Source organism: Otolemur garnettii, unplaced genomic scaffold (genome assembly GCF_000181295.1).
Source record: "Otolemur garnettii isolate 467f Iridium unplaced genomic scaffold, OtoGar3 scaffold00154, whole genome shotgun sequence".
NCBI classification, from domain to species: Eukaryota; Metazoa; Chordata; class Mammalia; order Primates; family Galagidae; genus Otolemur; species Otolemur garnettii.
In genome coordinates this window covers 3,834,171-3,851,141 of record NW_003852549.1, presented here as the reverse complement: position 1 = coordinate 3,851,141, position 16,971 = coordinate 3,834,171, and positions in this window count along the sequence as shown.

Here is a 16,971-nt window from a genome sequence, read left to right as displayed (position 1 = left end):
TTGACCTAGTGAAGCAAGAAGCACAAATAAGTAACCTGTTAGTTACTTATTGTTCTTTCATTTATGAAAAAAACAGCAATTCTTTCATAAATGAATGTCAATGAGGTATAATTTTCTGTTGTAGCAGAATTTCTACACCTGACGGTATTCTTAATATACTTTAATTAAGAGGTTAATCTGTTGTAGAAATTGCTTTGCTCTGAAGCCACCTGAAATCAATTTAAACTCAATTACAAGTGGTTAGCTATTGTTTATCTGGTTAAAGATTAGAGACTACATTTTTGCTTGTCAGAAGCCATCAGAGCAAATTTTGAATGTCACGATTAAAGGAGAGGCTGAATAGTTGAGTGCTCTTTAATGGGCATAGAGAAACCATTAGAAAATGTAATCAGTCATATTTGATGACTTGACCTTGGGACTCAGCTAGAAAAGGGTCTAATCATGTCTGTCCCATAAGTGCCACCAGAATTGCTCTGCTGAAATTAATTGATCATTACGTGCTTTCTGAGAGTCTAATATACGCTATTTGATGGAATATAAATTGCAAAAATAATCTGTAAATTATATAACAAGCTGCAGAATACATTTGCCCTCTGTCTCCTTAGCAGAGATTAAATCTGACAGCTAGTTTCAAAATGATCAAAATTGCTTAACTCCTTCAATAGTTTGGAATGCTTGAGTTTTTTACAAAGGAAGAAAAAAATCCATTGCACAGCATGTGCCTAGTATATAAATTTGAATTACAATCCATTTGCTATCAGTAAAATGTAGAGATAAAAAGAGGTCTGAAAAGGTTTTCTGGGGCTTGAATGCATTATTTTTATTCAATTGCTTAGTAAGGTACTTAGCTGCTATTAAACATTTGGATGCATGTCAGAGAGGAGAAAGCTATTTTGAATCTTATCCACTTCAGTGCTGAGTATACGGAAGAATTACATGCCTCTGTTAGGCTCCTATAGCCAGCCAGCCTGCTAATGTGATATCCCATAGACTGCTGGAGGCATTCACAATGATGGTGCACTCTGCTGATTATCGGTAGGTTAAAGGTTTCTTGTCATCCTTTCAGGTGTCAAAATGACGACCCCAATTACCTCCGCTATTTGTATTCTTCTGGGATCAAGGCATTCTGCCAAAATAATGCACACATCCCATAACATTTTGGTTAACTGGAGAATTATTAAAATAATTTTCCTTTGGGTTGACACTTTTCATACTTGAAATAAACCTTCCAGGATTTTTTCTCCATAAATGTTGAATGGTTAACTATTGAGTAGAAAAAGACCATCTGTTCTTGCCTAATTGGCATAATAAGGGAAGACCACGTTTTTGGAGCCTGAGAAAAAAATAAGTGTCATGAAATGGGCCCAAGATATTGTTTTGCATAGGAGACTAGTTAGTCCCTCCATGGTGGAAAGGTGGTAGGTTTTCCAGAAGGCTCTCTGGGAACTGGAGCTTTGAGAGCCAATACTTCTTGGGAATTGAGTTAGGGTGACCATGTACATTTATATGGATTTACATGTATATGGAGACCATGTACATTTATTACATTGGGACTCTGAATCACATTATGTAGACTCAAGTCCTGGCTCTATCACTTACTAATTGTGAGCATTTGGGCAGATTTCTTAGTCCCTTAAAGCCTCAATTCCCTCATCTGTAAAATAGGAATAGTCATGAAGATTGAATGCAATAAAATGTAAAATGCTTGTCAGCCTAAACTCTTCATCAGTTAAGCAAAGCCTAAAACGATTTGGTGTCTATCTTTCTGAGCCCTCAATTGGGATGCACAATTTGTGAACAAAGTTTTTTTTTCCTGGCTTGTGAAATCTATCATATGAAGAATCTTGCGAAGATACCAAAATGAAGGTATCTGTATTTGATTTTCCATTTCACAAATCCCCTTTATGACAACTTCTCCTGGGGTGAGGATGGGAGCAGGGGATAGGGAGGGATTTCTAGACAGCAGCCTATGCTGTGGTCTCAGCTCAGCCATAAACCACCTGGGGAAGGGCTCTCCATAGTGAGAGATTGGTCCCTTCCTTGGACCTGGATTATATGTGCAAAATGACAGGGTTGACTGCTCTGATCATTCAAAGCATTGAAAGCCCAGGGTTTTCTATTGCTCATTTCCTGTTCCACCATCCATGATGCAGCCCTGGGCAGAGGGTAGCAGCAGGGGCAGTGGTGGTGACTCTCACACCTGTGGTCTTTAGACTTGTGCCCTCAGCCCTTCTGCTCAGGGCACAGGCTCCCATGTGGGTTGCTATTCACAAAGGCAAGGCCAAGAGAAACATTAAACAAAAATCCTCCATTTCCTCCCTTCACTCCACCCTTAGAGATGCTGATAAGCCCCTTCACACTCCCCAGGACTCCTCCCTACTTTATAGTAGATTATCCAGGGAGTGTCAGCTTTGTCCCGCCTCTCCCCAGACCCTCAACATCAGCAGAAGTCTTAAAAGGGCATTCTGAGGGTCAAGTTTAGCTCACAGATGAGCGTTTTTATCCTTTCAAAAGGATTTTTCACAATTGGAATTAGTTTCCAACATTTAAAGATCAAAAAGTTTTATATAAAACCCAGATTTCCAGCTTCTTTTGAAAAAAATACAGAAAGGAAAATATGACCAGAGTTTTCACAAGAAAGATGACCTGACTCTTACACCAGAGGGCAGGGAGACTGGCCAGGACCTGAACAAGGCAACACCCTAACTTCAGCTGTAGGGTGTCTCAGTCGCAGATTGAGCACTATCCTCTCTAACCTCTTTTCGTGGCTGCAGGACCATTGTGTTAGCTGGTCACCCTGAGACCCTCGCTGTGAAGGTCCCACTTTGGAGAACCTCATTTCTGTTCCCAGATTTGTTCACTCTTGTAAATTACCTGCCAGGCCCTGCTAGGCGTTAGCCCCTTGCCTTAGGGTTATATAGGAAGTTAGCCTTTAAGACAGTGGTTCTCAACCTTCCTAATGCCAGTATACATTCCTAGCCTTTAATACAGTTCCTGTGGGTTGCTACCCACAGGTTGAGAACTGCTACTTTAAGAGTTTCAGTTCTTGAAGAGTTAACCCCAGAACAGGATTTGCACTTCAAGCTTTGTTTTATACATGACTCCTCAAAAAGATCTGAGGTACATTTTGCTAAGAACAGGGAGGAATGAGTTTGAGGACACATAGCAGTTGGGCTGGATTAGAGGTTTAAACCAAGAATCTGGAGGCATGGAAGTAATGGTGGGGTTGGGCAAAGGATCAACAGCTTTAACAATACTTGGAGAAGAGGTTTGGAGCAATTTTTCTGCAACTGATTTTTAGACGGAAGTACAGACTAATAGCTTCTTGCCCCTGGACCCGATTTTGCTCAGATGCTCATTCGCCTTCTAGCTCTGGGTTTGTTCAATCTGATTTCCTTTGCCATACCATAAGGATTGTATCCCTTGGCCGTGTATGGGGACACATCACTAGTGTAAACCTGAATTAGACTTTCCAGGGTCTAACTTGCAGTGTTTGCTGAAGAGGTCACAGTGAGCCCAGTCAAAAGCAATCTTGAAGAAATTGTACTCTGGAGAAAGTTTGTATTAGAGACACAGCACCATGAAGTCAAAACTGGTGAGAACAATGGCCTGGGTGGCTAATGTCAATCCATGAGACCAAGTTCAATGTGCTGGTCATTGGCTGACATCAGAGAGAGTCAAAGGCCATGAAATCAATGTCTATGGAGTAACTTCGGTGCAATATTCAGCGTCACTCACATGAGGACTCAGCTGATGAACCAAAAGCAAGGTAAGGTGCCCAGGTGAGGTGCCCACAGACTACACGTGCGGACAAAGGAAATTCTGACTGAGGAAATGACGTCCATTGATTTACTACACAATGCAAGTATTTACTCTTGTGCAAAATACTTTAACAGTCAAAGGCCTTTTGCTTTGTACTCTGTTAGCTGAATTGTCTGGCATGGAATTTTGGAATTGAATGATTTTGTCTAAAAAAAGAAAATTAAAAAGGTCATTTACTTTTTCTCTCCAAAATTCTTTTGTTCATTCATTGAGTACTTCAGCTAGAATCCTAGTGAAGGAATGAAATGTGGCTTACACTGTAAGTAGATATAAGAAGTTTGGGTTTTCTCCTGAAGCTGTCAGAATATATTTTTTAAAAAATAGTTAAAAACGCAAATTCTGCCATCCTTATATAACTATTATTTCTGTGTATTTCCCTCTAACCTTTCTATATGTATATTTATGTGGCTGTCCTAAAAGTTAACATGTAATGTTTCCTTTTAACTTTCTAAACTTGTTCCATGGGCTTCATGTTTAACGACTGGGGAATAATCCATCCAGTGAATATGCCATTGTGGTGGATTACAAAACTGCTTCTCATTATTCACCCTCCTGTTTCTACATCCATTGCAATTGATTTTGTAGCTTCTCCTATTAGTGGGCGAGGGGTATTTTCCAACCCCTGGAATATGGGCTGGCTTTGTGACTTGCTTTGCCCAACAGGATGTAGATGTGATGGTGTGCCAATTCTAAGCTGTGCCTCAAAAAGTCTTGTGTGCTTCTGTTTGCTTTCTTGGAGCCTTGTTATAGATTGACTACCATCACTGGGATTTGAGAAAAACCCCAAGCTAGCCTGTTAGTAGAAAGAAGCCCCAGTGGTCCCGCTCATCACAGCTAAGCCTTCCCAGACCAATCAACTCCTACTTGACCTGCCAAGAGACCACACTTTCATAGAGGAGTCTGTTTGAGACCAGAGGAAGCCCCCAGATGATCTGTAGACTTGTGGGCAAAAATAGATGCTTATTTTAAGCCCAAAAGTTTTGAGATGGTTTGTTATGCAGCCATAGCCAACTGATATAGCCAGAATTATATTAATTCTCTTTTCTTGTTTATATAGGTATTTCCAAATTTTCTCCATTATAATATAATGCTGTGAGGAATAGCTTGATACCGGTGGAGAATATGTGTCTATGAATGTTTCCATTTGGTTTAAGGAAATAGGCAATTAGATTTTAAGACCCATAACACTTATCAAAATACTGTGACTGAGTGAAGTACTAGAGGCATCTGTATAAAATTATCTTTGTCAAGCCAATAGTGTTCATATTGCATAATTATTCATATGCCTATAATTATTTTACATGTAAATGCATATAGGAACAGCAAACACACATGTTCCTTATGGAAACAACGGCCCGTGATCCTGTTTAACCTCAAACAAGGCACATCTCAAAAATCCTCAGAACTTCATATTAATAGAAACTTATGATTTAGCTGAGGAAACCCTGAGCATATTGATTTCTCTCAGATAGTTCAAATAATTTTTAATAATAAAAATATTCTTTTTTTTTCACCAACCCATCTCTTCTTCTCCAGAGAAACTTTGGCCACCCCGAAGTTTGGCTACCTCCGGAAAAAGGCCAAACTATTGGCCCAAGGAGCCTGAGGCCACTCAGAGGGTATATTGGTGGTAGGTCTCCAATAAGTCATTTGCCTACCTGAGAAGTCATTCCAATCAATTTAATGCTGCTTCATATAAAGTAAAATGGTCCAATAAGAATAGCACTGATCATTTATAATGTTTCTTCATTGTATGTGTAGAGCAGGGGTCCTCAAACTTTTTAAACAGGGGGCCAGTTCACTGTCCCTCAGACTGTTGGAGGGCTGGACTGCAGGCCCCGGGATGCGTTGGCTGCTAAGCAGGACAGGCAGCAGTGGCAAAAAACACCTGGTTGGCCGGATAAATGTTCTAGGTGGGCTGCACGTGGCCCGCAGGTTGTAGTTTGAGGACGCCTGTTGTAAAGCCCTAGCCCAGTCATGCCTGTCTGAGATGGTTGGTATCTGAGAAGTGTTAACTAAACTGTAAACTGACCACCCACTTACCAAATTAGAACCCTGGCAAGCAATATAGCCATATTAATTATTTTAGGTTCCTTGGTTCATCAACAGTATTGTCATTATTGGTATTATTATTTTGTTGCTATACTACTGAAATACCTTTAAGAAAACTTCATGAAAGACATTTTTTGGGGTTTGAAAAAATCTCTTGTTGCCAATATTGTCATTTGTGTTTTTTGCCATTTCTCACACAGTGAACCAGATGATAAATTCTATTTAGATTTTGAGGCTGTTTCATATATCTCTCCTTTGGTAAGCTGTTATGCTTACTTTTATTAGCTATTGAGAATTTTGATACCAGTACTGTTGTCCCTTTTTTTGATTAATAAAAAATCTCCAAAAAGCTATGTGACTTCACCTAGATCATTCTTTAACTCTTCCTCCATCTTTCCCTCCATGACTTAATTATTATGTGTGTCTTTCTTACAATGGTTCTATTACATTTATATATGTTTTAGCAAGTTCCTCTGACTGCTTTCTAGGGTCACTCCTGCCCTATCCTGACTATATAAACTTCTAGAAAAGTCATAGTCACTCTGGGCATTTGTCTACCAGAATATACAAAATATAGTGCTATCCTCATGGCATATAGAACCACCTAGTCTTTCACCCATTTCATAGAGAAGCAAAGGAAAGCTTAGAAAGTCTGCCTCCGGAAGGCCCTCATGTAGCAAGTAACAGGGCCAGCTCTATAACATTATTTACATTATGTCCATAACTCTTTTAATAAGAATATACAAAACGCTCTCTGTATCCTTTCACTCATCATAAAGGTCTGCTTTTTTTTTCTTTAAGACAGAGTCTCACTCTGTCACCCAGTCTAGAGTGTTGCAACATGATAGCTCATAGCAACCTCAAACTCTTGCCTCAGTCTCCCAAGTAGCTGGGACTACAGGTGCCCACTATGACTCCTGGCTTGTTTGTCTATTTTTAGTGGAGACAAGTCTTGCTCTTGCTCAAGCTGGTCTCGAACTGCTGATCTCAAGCAATCCACCTGCCTCAGCCTCTCAGAGTGCTGGGATTATAGGTGTGAGCCACCTCACCTGGCTAAAGGTCTTCATGTAAAGAGAAGATTACTAGACCACTTTTTGTCTCATGTCAGTGATAGTTGTATTTTCCAAGTATTTTTGGCTTTTACTTCTTCTTATCCAAATCTAAACTGAGTCCAAAAGGTTGGTAAGATTGTTTTCAATTTAAGTCCTGAATTTTGTAGTGTTCTTTTTTTGCTTACATAATTCCACATTCTTGAATCATACTCACTAAGAAACCAAGGGTCTGCCTTATCTTGGCCTGAGTCTCTGCCTGCCCCTCTCCTCTCGTACTGTGACTCCAGACTAGAATACTCACAAATCCCCTGCATTCTCCCAGAGGCCACCGTTTACTCTCCTAGGGATGGAGAGAGAGAGGAAACTCATTGGGTGCTGGGCTTAGTACACCCAGCAGCTGGGGCCTCTGGTTAGGGCCAGTAGGGTGAAGGGCTCCCTCCCCTCTCTGCATTCAGTGTGACCCCACATCCATGGATGGCCACTTTTATCAGGATCCTTTCTACACAGGTCCCAGAAGTCCTGGGGCTATTATCACTTGAGGTCTGCTTGGGTCAGATTCTAACCAAATATCGTGTAAAATTAGACCCAACTTATGAAATTGGACCATTCATATCTGGGCAGCAGATATGATAGAATTGCATCTCCCTAAAAAAAAAATTTTATTTTTTTAAATGACTGTTTCACATGTCTTTGCTGAATACAAGAACTTAGCTGAATTCAGGAACTCTGTAATAAGTATCAGTAATTAGGTGTATGCTAAAAAAAATTCAGAATTTATTTCTGTTACCTGATTGGTTTGAAAAGAATGCCTTGTGGACCATCTCAAATCAGATAAATATAGAAATGCATTTTATTGAAAGAAAGTAGAGTCTCCAAAATGTTTTCTGAAACAGATTGATTAATCCATCCCCATTTTTTTGGCTGCTTCATGATCAAGGATTTCTCTGTCTTCTCATTATTTCTTTTACTTGCGCATTCAACAGGGCTTTCCTTCTCTGAGTAAATAGAGAAAGAATGTGTGCATAGTATGAGTAGCAGAGAGTCAAGGCCAGGATCAGCCCATGGCCATGCGGGAGCTTCAGGATGCTGTCTCTGGGATGCTGGGTCATCGAAACTCTCAAACAGCCCACCTGTCTGTGTGAAGAAGATCTAGAGAAGGCAAAGAATGTGGGAAGAAAGACAGAAGCAGTAACTCTAAGTTAATACAAATAATAAAAAACAATGATGTTGTTGGCTAACATTGATTGAATTATAGGAGTCAGTTAATTTTCTCCTTCTTTTTACACTTAATTGTCTGTTTCCTGATTCACATAAGCATTTGCTGAATGGCTGTTGGTCAGCTCCATTCCTTCATCCATACCTCCTGTGAGCTGGGTGACCTGTACCTCCGTTGGGTTGGGGATACGGCAGTGAAGATAGCAAAGTCCTTGTCTCACAAAGTTTCCGTTCTGGTGGAGTGTGGGGAGGACAGCAGAGAAATACTTGGCATGTCAGATAGGTAACAAGTGAAACATAGGAAGGCAATCATGCAGAGACCGGTTCTAGTGACAGAAGCAGAATGGAAAGAGAAAAACTGTTTTTTATACACGTGGTCAGAGTGTAAATACCACTTTTTGTTGTTGAGTTTCAAGATTGTTAGGATTTTTTTTTTTTTTTTTTTGCCTTAGGATAAACTCAGATCATCTAAATCTTGGGCAGCAATTCTGAAATTTGTATCCTAACTTGCTCAAAGAGATGGTACCCACAGGAAAGCAAATAATCTAAAGAAGCATGTGGCTTGTGACCCTGGCGGTCGCCTTGTCCTTAACTTGTAAAACACCCTTTGTGACCAGTCTGACGTCAATCAGCAAGGGTTGACAGATGATTCATCACCGTGTTGGTACCATTGTTGGTTCCTGTTATTGTTTTCCTCCTCACATTTAGTTAATCATTTGTTGAGTTAGGTTAAACACTCACGTGCTTTATTAGCCTTTTCCTACAGTTTCATCTGGGCCAGCCCCCTTGTGAAAGTGCAGGTGCTGGGTAGTTCAGGACCCTGTTTCCTTTCCCTTGGGGTGGGGGGCAGCACATTGGATTGAGAGGCCAGAAGGAAGGGCCCCAGTTTGTAAAACCAAATCATTAGTATCCATAGATTGAGTGCCACCCGTGGCACCAGCACACTCACCCGGAAGTCTCAAATGAGACCCGGAGTCTCATTTCTACTCTGAAATGATAGTGAAGTTTAAAATAATTCCCTGACAAGCCATTAACCCGAATCCACATCATCAGATAACAAGAGAAGGGAGGTTGAACAGGACTGAAGAATAAACAGAGGAAGGACAGAGACCAGTTGCCACCAGGATTCCCAAACCCGGATCTGTTTCCAACGGAGCACTTTAACCCCACATTGAAAAGTCACTCTTAAGATATGCAGAGATGAAGGGAACAGCTTAATAAAACTCCCCCACTGCCAGCCAGGGCGAGGCAGGGAGGAACCGTAGGAGGCCCTCGGCAAGTCTTTCTCTCCTTTTTCATTTTTTCTAAAATATCCTCCTCCTTAGTTTTTGCAGCTCACAAGGCAGGCACTGCAGACCCGACTCGCTCCATCTGGGTTGAGAAGGCTTCTTTCCACCCAGCTTGTCAGAAGACTCTTTGTCCTCAAACACAGAAAAAGATAGATCTCACACCACCATCAACAGCATATTTCTGTCCAGGTTCCAAATGAAACTTCAGACCAGACTGGAGTCTTGCAAAGCCAGGCTGAGCCTAGGCTGGGTCTTGCTTGTAGAAACTACTAATGACTTGCTGGGAACCACCCAAGTCCGCGAAGCCGACAAACACTTGAAATAGGGCTTTGGAAATGAAAAAGAAGTTTTTTTCTCTTAGTTCATCTCATCACCATCTGGCTAGCTTTTATAATCCTTACTGCACTGTGATTAATTTTTTTATACCATAGATTTCTGCTAATTAATTGTAATTACCAAGAACAGGAAATTTCGGCATGACCAGACCATGTTTACCCAGAATAGCCAAGTTGAAGGATTGTTTTTCAAGAGAGGCATTCTCAGGATTGTGGAATTTTTAAAGCTAGTGGGTAGAGTCTCTGAAATCAGTTGGTTCAAACAGTTCACTCAGAAACCTGAGCAGGTCGGCCCAGGTTTTGTAGCTGGTTAGTTGCAGAGTATTTTCTTACTGGTTTCCCCATTCCCTGTCTGGTGATGTTTGCCTTACTCTCCACTGCCTTGGAACCAGTTTGAACCAGAAGCATCCAGTCCTCTTCTTTTGGGTGGATTCATGAAATTCTGGTTGGAATTTGGTCAAAATGTCTCATTGCATCATCGTGTTGCTTTGAAACTCCAAGTTCTTTGGACATAGGGTTCTTGTCTATGTGATGTGAACCAGTAAATTCTCTGGGGAAAAAAAAAAATCAGTCCAAACACTTGGCTGGTGTCTTAGAGGAAGAAAAAAATAAAATTTTTTAAATTGAATTAAATGCTGTTTTGGCATCCTGTGGATGGACACCTCAGATTAGGTCTAGATGGACTTGTCCAAAACTGGGATTGGGGAACAGGATTGTGTGACATTGGTCCAGTAGCCCTGTTATGCTCGTATGTCACTTATCAGGGCTTGCTGGGTTTCTGAGGGTGACAGGGAAGCTGTCCCTTTAGCCCAGTACATTTTTTTAAAAAACTGTTAATGTACATTTTTACTTTTAGAAGGGAGAGTTGTTATTTCAAACGAAATATTTGTGTGTACTCCCTAAGCATAAAATAGACAACTGCAATATTTTCTGTTTCTAGTGATAGCTCTCCCCTTACAAAGAACAATAACGGGAAATGGTCTTAAAGAACCAATGCAATTTGAAATGGGGGAGTTACAGGAATCCATTTGGTCTCAGAGCAGTGCCAACACCTCATTTGTTTCTGGATGTGCATTTACTGGCACAGTAACTCACTCCCTGGTATATCCACGTCCTGCACACAGTCAGGACCGTGGGAAGGATGAATGGTGCACCCACTACTCTAGCTTGTGAGCTTGTGAAGCCACATCTTAATGTACCTCACCCTGAAATAACACCTACTGGCAGACATGACCAGAGTAAGATCCAACAAACAGTGGTTGCATTAGGAGGCGATGAGCTTGTACCTGATGAGGTGAACTACGGTGCTGCACTAGAGGCCTGGAGGCACAGAGAGCTGCAGTCAGACCCGTGCGTGTGATGGGACACTCCTCACTGCATCGTGGAAGCCGAGTGAGAACCGCACATGCAGGCTTGCTTCCTGTAGGCTCTTCCTCCTTGTCGGTGATCTAATTCGTGGCATCCACTTCATCCACATAGTCACCAGGACAAGGGCATACTTTTTTACCCCTATCTAGCCTTACTCTCCTCCCCTCTGAGCCAGTGGGGCCACTTAGACATTTTTATTCCTTTGTGGTCCTTTTGGGCCTCTCTGGACTCTTCTCCTTGCCACTGCCTTGGCTCAGGTCTTCGCCATCTGTCACCTGCCTACTGCAATAATGTTCTAGTATACTTGTCTCAAGCCTTTGCTAGCTCCTGTTGTGCTTTGTTATAAAATCTGCTTTCCCAAACCCAGGACTCATCAATGACTTGCTCAAAAAATCCTTCCATCAGCTTCACAGTATCTGCAGGTTAAACTGCACGCTGCTTTGTAGGACATTCAAGGTCACACTTCCCCTCCACCCTCACTGCTGTGCCTCAGGTGACCCTGACTTCCCCAGCATTGAGGACACAGTGCTCTTTGTGGCTTCTGCTCCTGTGGCGCGCTCTTCTGTCCAAAATGCCCTTGCAAGTTCTGTCTCCCCATAGACAGGTCCTCCCAACAAGGCCGGCCCCGCGGCTCTTTTCCTCAACATTCTATTCCCAGTGTTTGTGCAGTTTTTGGCACAAGATCGTCATCTAATAAATATTTGTTGGGTGAGTAGAGAGTATAAAAAGGCTGAAAATACAATTTGTATTGAATTAATATTCTAGTACTACTAGGAGGTAGTATGCTTTGAATTAGAATGCTCAGTTCAGTTCAACACCATATGTATAATAGCAGGAAACAAAAAGATTGATTAGTTGTCACCTCTACACCTTAGAGACTCATTCTTAAGCGATCAGTGCTGGCAGAATATGGGAAAGCCCTCAAAACAATGGGGCAGCTATGATAGGTAAACAGAGGCAGTGATCTCCTTACTGGTGTTCTCTGCCAATGATTTCCGCCCCCTCCAATACAATCTGCACATATTTCCCAGATTCATGTTCTCAAGTACTCATTTTGGACATAACAGCCCTCATTGTAAAAGGTCCCATGCCCTGTGAGCTTTCTCATGTACAGATAGGAGTCTAAATGACTTACTAAAGCCATCCAGTCTTCCTGAAGGATCCAGCCTATGGCTATTACAACCTCCCCTAGGGGGGTTCTGTCTGGCTCTGAGGAGCCACTCACATCCCACTAGCTTGTGTGTTCCATCCCCGGAAGGGTGCAAAAGCCACGTAGAGGTAGCAGCACTGCCCTAGGGGCAGTTGTCCTTCATGCTGGTTTCTGACACCCTTGCTTGCTGGGATCCTAGGAAGCAGGTCTCAGCGTCCCAGACTGGACTCTGGTGTCTATTTCTTATACCTTCCTTGTTCTACAAATGACCTCATCCTGTGTTTAGGGCGCCACTGCCTACGGGAGCCTCCAAAAAATGACCAGAGTCTCTGCCCTGGCCTCACCCTCCCTGATAATCAGAGCCAGTAGCAATATTTCTTCGTTTAATTTCCGTTGTCTTCCAAAGTCATTCTCTCCCTGCTCTACTGCAAAGATTCTAGCGTTTAGAGCTCACCAGAATCAGCAGAGGAGCTTCCTGAAACCTTACCTTCGAGCACTGTGCATTTTAAATCACTATGCTGGCTGATCCTGCTCCAGGCAGTTCACGGAGCACGCTTTGAGAAGCACCTCGGTTGTGATCACCAGCAGTTCTGCACATATTCATTCATTCATTCATTTATTCAGCCACAAACATAGGCATTTCTTCTTCAGCTTTTATAATAAGAACTGGATATGATGGAATCAATTAATTAAAAATAGTTAAATCTATTTTTATTGGTTACAAATAATTGTCTTTTAAAACTATCCAGCAATCATATCTCCTTAAGAAAACAAACAAACAAACAAACAAACAAAAACACTTGAGTTTAGTCCACATAGTTGTGTGGAGAATCGGTCGTCAGTGAATGAAAAGGAAATGTGAGCAACATGGGGATAGGAAAAGAAACGTTGCATTTAAGCTAGATGCATGGCTTTGCGCAAAGATATTCAGTTTTTAAAGCTATGCTTTTATACATTTTTTTTAATTTCAGAAGGACAAAAACTTGTAATTGCACTTCTGAAATCATAGCCCCTAAGTCCCTATAGGATTATTCATTCGGGTTACAACTGGTATTGGTTTATTTAGCCTACTAAGTTACAAATGCTACAGTAGGGACACAATGACAGAATGACAGATGGGGCTTGCTTTTCTGGCTTCAGGGTTTAATAGATGGTAGCACGTAATGATCATCTTTTTCTAAATGGAAAATTATAATATCATAATATGTTATATATTATGATATTATAATATGATATGTGGTCTTACAGATCTGAATGTGAGATTATTCTTTCTTTTTAAATTGCAAATTAATATGAGGGTACAAAGTTTTAGGTTATAATGTTCTCACTTCCTAGGTAAAGTTCAGTAGCAGAGGTCTTCACCCAGGGGGCGTGCTGAACACCCTCACATTGTGCACATTAGGTGAGATCCCTCCCTCCTCCCCTTCCCTCCTGTCCCTTCTCTCTGGCTAGATTATATTTGTGTTTTATCATTTGTGTGGGCATGCAATTGTTTACATATTGGTTTCATATTAATATTAAGTTTCTTAGGGCTCCATGGTATACATATACCACAGTTTGTTAATCCATTTATGGTTTGATGAACATTTGGGTTGCTGGGATTATTCTTAAAATTCCTGGATGTGTGTTCCTCTTTCCACATAGATTCACGTCAACCAGCCTGATCTACCCTGCCACCTCTCCTTAGTTCATGCGTTTCCCATTCTTGGATACCCTCCTTTCTATTGTTCTACTTGCATAAGCCCAGTCTTCTTCCAAGATCCAGTTAATGTCCCACTTCCTTTGTGAAGCTGAGCTGGACACTGTCTCAGACAACACTGAACATCTACCCTTATTATCTACACTCTTAACTGGCACTTAACAGATGCCAAGGCATGTGGCACGGGACTTTTTATGTAGAGGTCACCTCCCAATTACACTATTACAGGACCCTTTGGAGGTCAGTCATCATATCTGATCACGCATCACACCCCATTTATCTTTGTGTTCCATAGATGGAACGCAACCTCTTACCCATATGGGTATTGCTTAGATCTAAGATATGGATGAGAAGATAAACACTGTCTATATCTTGCATTTGTAAAATCTTCTCTGTTGTTGTTCATTCCATCATGTAAATTCTGAATTTCATTTATGTCTATGATCAATCAATCTAGAATTTCTATAATGAGGTTGTCAGTTATTTCCCGGGGAGGGAGGGAGTAATGTCCATTTAAAACCTAGAGTCTCAAACATCATGCCTCTGGGGGCAAGGCAAGTAACTGGGCTGCTCCAGCTCCATGTTCTTGCCACAAGGGAAAATCAGGAAGCTGACCTAGATGTGTCTGATGGCCATATCTGGCTGGGAGCTGCTAGGTGGCTGCCTCTGTTTCAAGGCAGCAGGGCTGAGCAGGTTCACTCCTCTGTAGCACATAGCCCCAGGCCTCTAACTCCATCAGCTCTCCGGGCCCTCTAAAGTGACTGCTATGGCAGTTTGTTCTCTGGCTAAGGTCCATCTGCCACCTTGATCCAAATGCAAATGCTTGGCAGACCCCAAATACAAAGCCCTGACTCTCAAAGATTAGGAAAACCTTAGCAGGTGAGGCTTTTTGTCACCTTCCCTCTCTGTGAGTTTGATAGCCAAGGGTGTGCCATCTGGTTACAACTCTCTGCTGCCCTCAACAGGCTCTTGACCTCATTGCCTTTACCACTCATTCTGATTAACTTGTAGGTTCCCAAAGAGATAAAGAAGTCTTGCCATCTGAGATACATCATGTGTTTCATGTCAAATGATTTTTTTTTGTCTTTGGTCATCAGTTTTCATTCTGGTTGTGTGTGAGGAGATGCTTTTCTCTTGGCTTACTTCCAATCCCTGAAGGCACATTCTGGTCCTTTTTCCTTCCGTAGCCACCATTTTTCCTTTCTCCTATTCAAAACAGCAATGCTATGGAGTAGAAGGAAGTCTGCTGTTTTGGTAAAGACTGAATGGTTTAACAAAAAGCATGTGACATTTAGAATAAGACAAATCAGGCTTTTAATCCCAATTTTACTCATCGTAGGCTTTACAAACTTGGATGATATTTTTCTGTTTCTTCCTCTAGAAAATGAATATTATGTAATAATATGCAAGCAGAACTGACTCATAGATGGTGCTCAGTGATAGATTTCTTTTCTTTCCTCATGAAATATTCTCATTTTGACTACGGCAGCCACAAACATCTTGCTGTAGAAATTACCAGTCAGTGTGTGGGAGACATTTGTCATCCACTTCTTTCCTCCTCGCATCTTCTTCAGTCTGCAGACTCTCAGATTCGGGAGGGAGAATCTATGTTGGACAGACGTTCATTGAACAACCAACCAAGCAATCACTTTTCTCATAGCACGAACTAAAGGGGTCTCACTTCGCCTGCAAGCTTGAGTAGCATGTTAGTTATTGTGAGCCACAAGCCTTGTGAAGTAATAATTCCTTGAGAATTAGACAGCCTGCTATGTCCTGGTAAATAACACTGGGTGACAGGGCTCTTTGGAAGACTACATTTTAGTTTCTAAATATAATAGCTAAATATGATTGTACTGGAGCCATCATAGTACAGGGCAGGACATGACTCATATGATCATTTGTTGAATCCACTGTGCAATGGGCATTTTACACATTCCTGGTATATTGTGCTACCATTGGCAGAGCCTTGTGTGTTAGGCCATCATTCCCATTTTAGAGATGAGGAAGCTCAGGCTCAGAGAGGTTGAAGTAACTTTTTCAAGGTCACGTGGCTACCAACAGTCAAAGCTGGGATTTGAACCAAACTTAGGACACAAGTTTATCCTTGTGTTCTACTGTCTCCAACAAGCAAGAGATTCTGAGAGGCAGCTGGTGGGGGGTCAACCTGGAGGGATGTAGATCTTCTCTGGGCTCCACATAGAGCCACAGGTATTTGGAGTCTCTTATTGTCCTCTGGGTGCTCATAAAAAGGTAAGGCCAGTTTTAACTATGGTAAAATGATAATGACATGGTAAAATGATAATGTCCCATCATAGCCTTTGATCTGTTGCTATTCCAGTCCTGATTGATAGGTCACATTTTTTAAAGACTGCATCAGTAATTTATGCTTTATTACTCCTGAATTAACGTAATGCTTCAAATCATCTTGTTGTAATTTGGCATAGTTATCTCCAATTAAAAGTAAATTCCTGTAGGGTAAGAATATTAATTCCTATCCAAATCTCTTTATTTTGATTGTGTCTATCAGCCATTACCCATTTTTTACCCAATAAGGCTGAGTACTTATAGTAAAGCTAACTTTGCTCTGTCATCAACAAGTTTATATTTTTGGTTTCACTGTGTATTCATTCTTCTTTGAGATCAGCATTCCTCCAGGTATTTTGCCTTAGCTGATGCTCTTAGAGGTGTTGGCTTTTGTGTAGCTGGTTCATTTAATTCACTTTGAGATTCTGGGAATGCTAATAAGCACTCTCTAGGACAAAAATCAAGCATATAAATCATGCATGGAATTTCAGGAGAATAAAAGATCCCCCAGGACTGAGATTTTTAAATGTGGTCCCTGACCAGCAGCATCAGCATTGATAGGAACTTAGTAGAAAAGCAAATCCTTCAGCCCTACTGAATTGGAAGCTATGGGAGCTTAACAAGACCTGCAGAGGATTCTGACACCCAGAAGTTTGAGAACCCCTGCACTAGGAGGAGGTAAGCA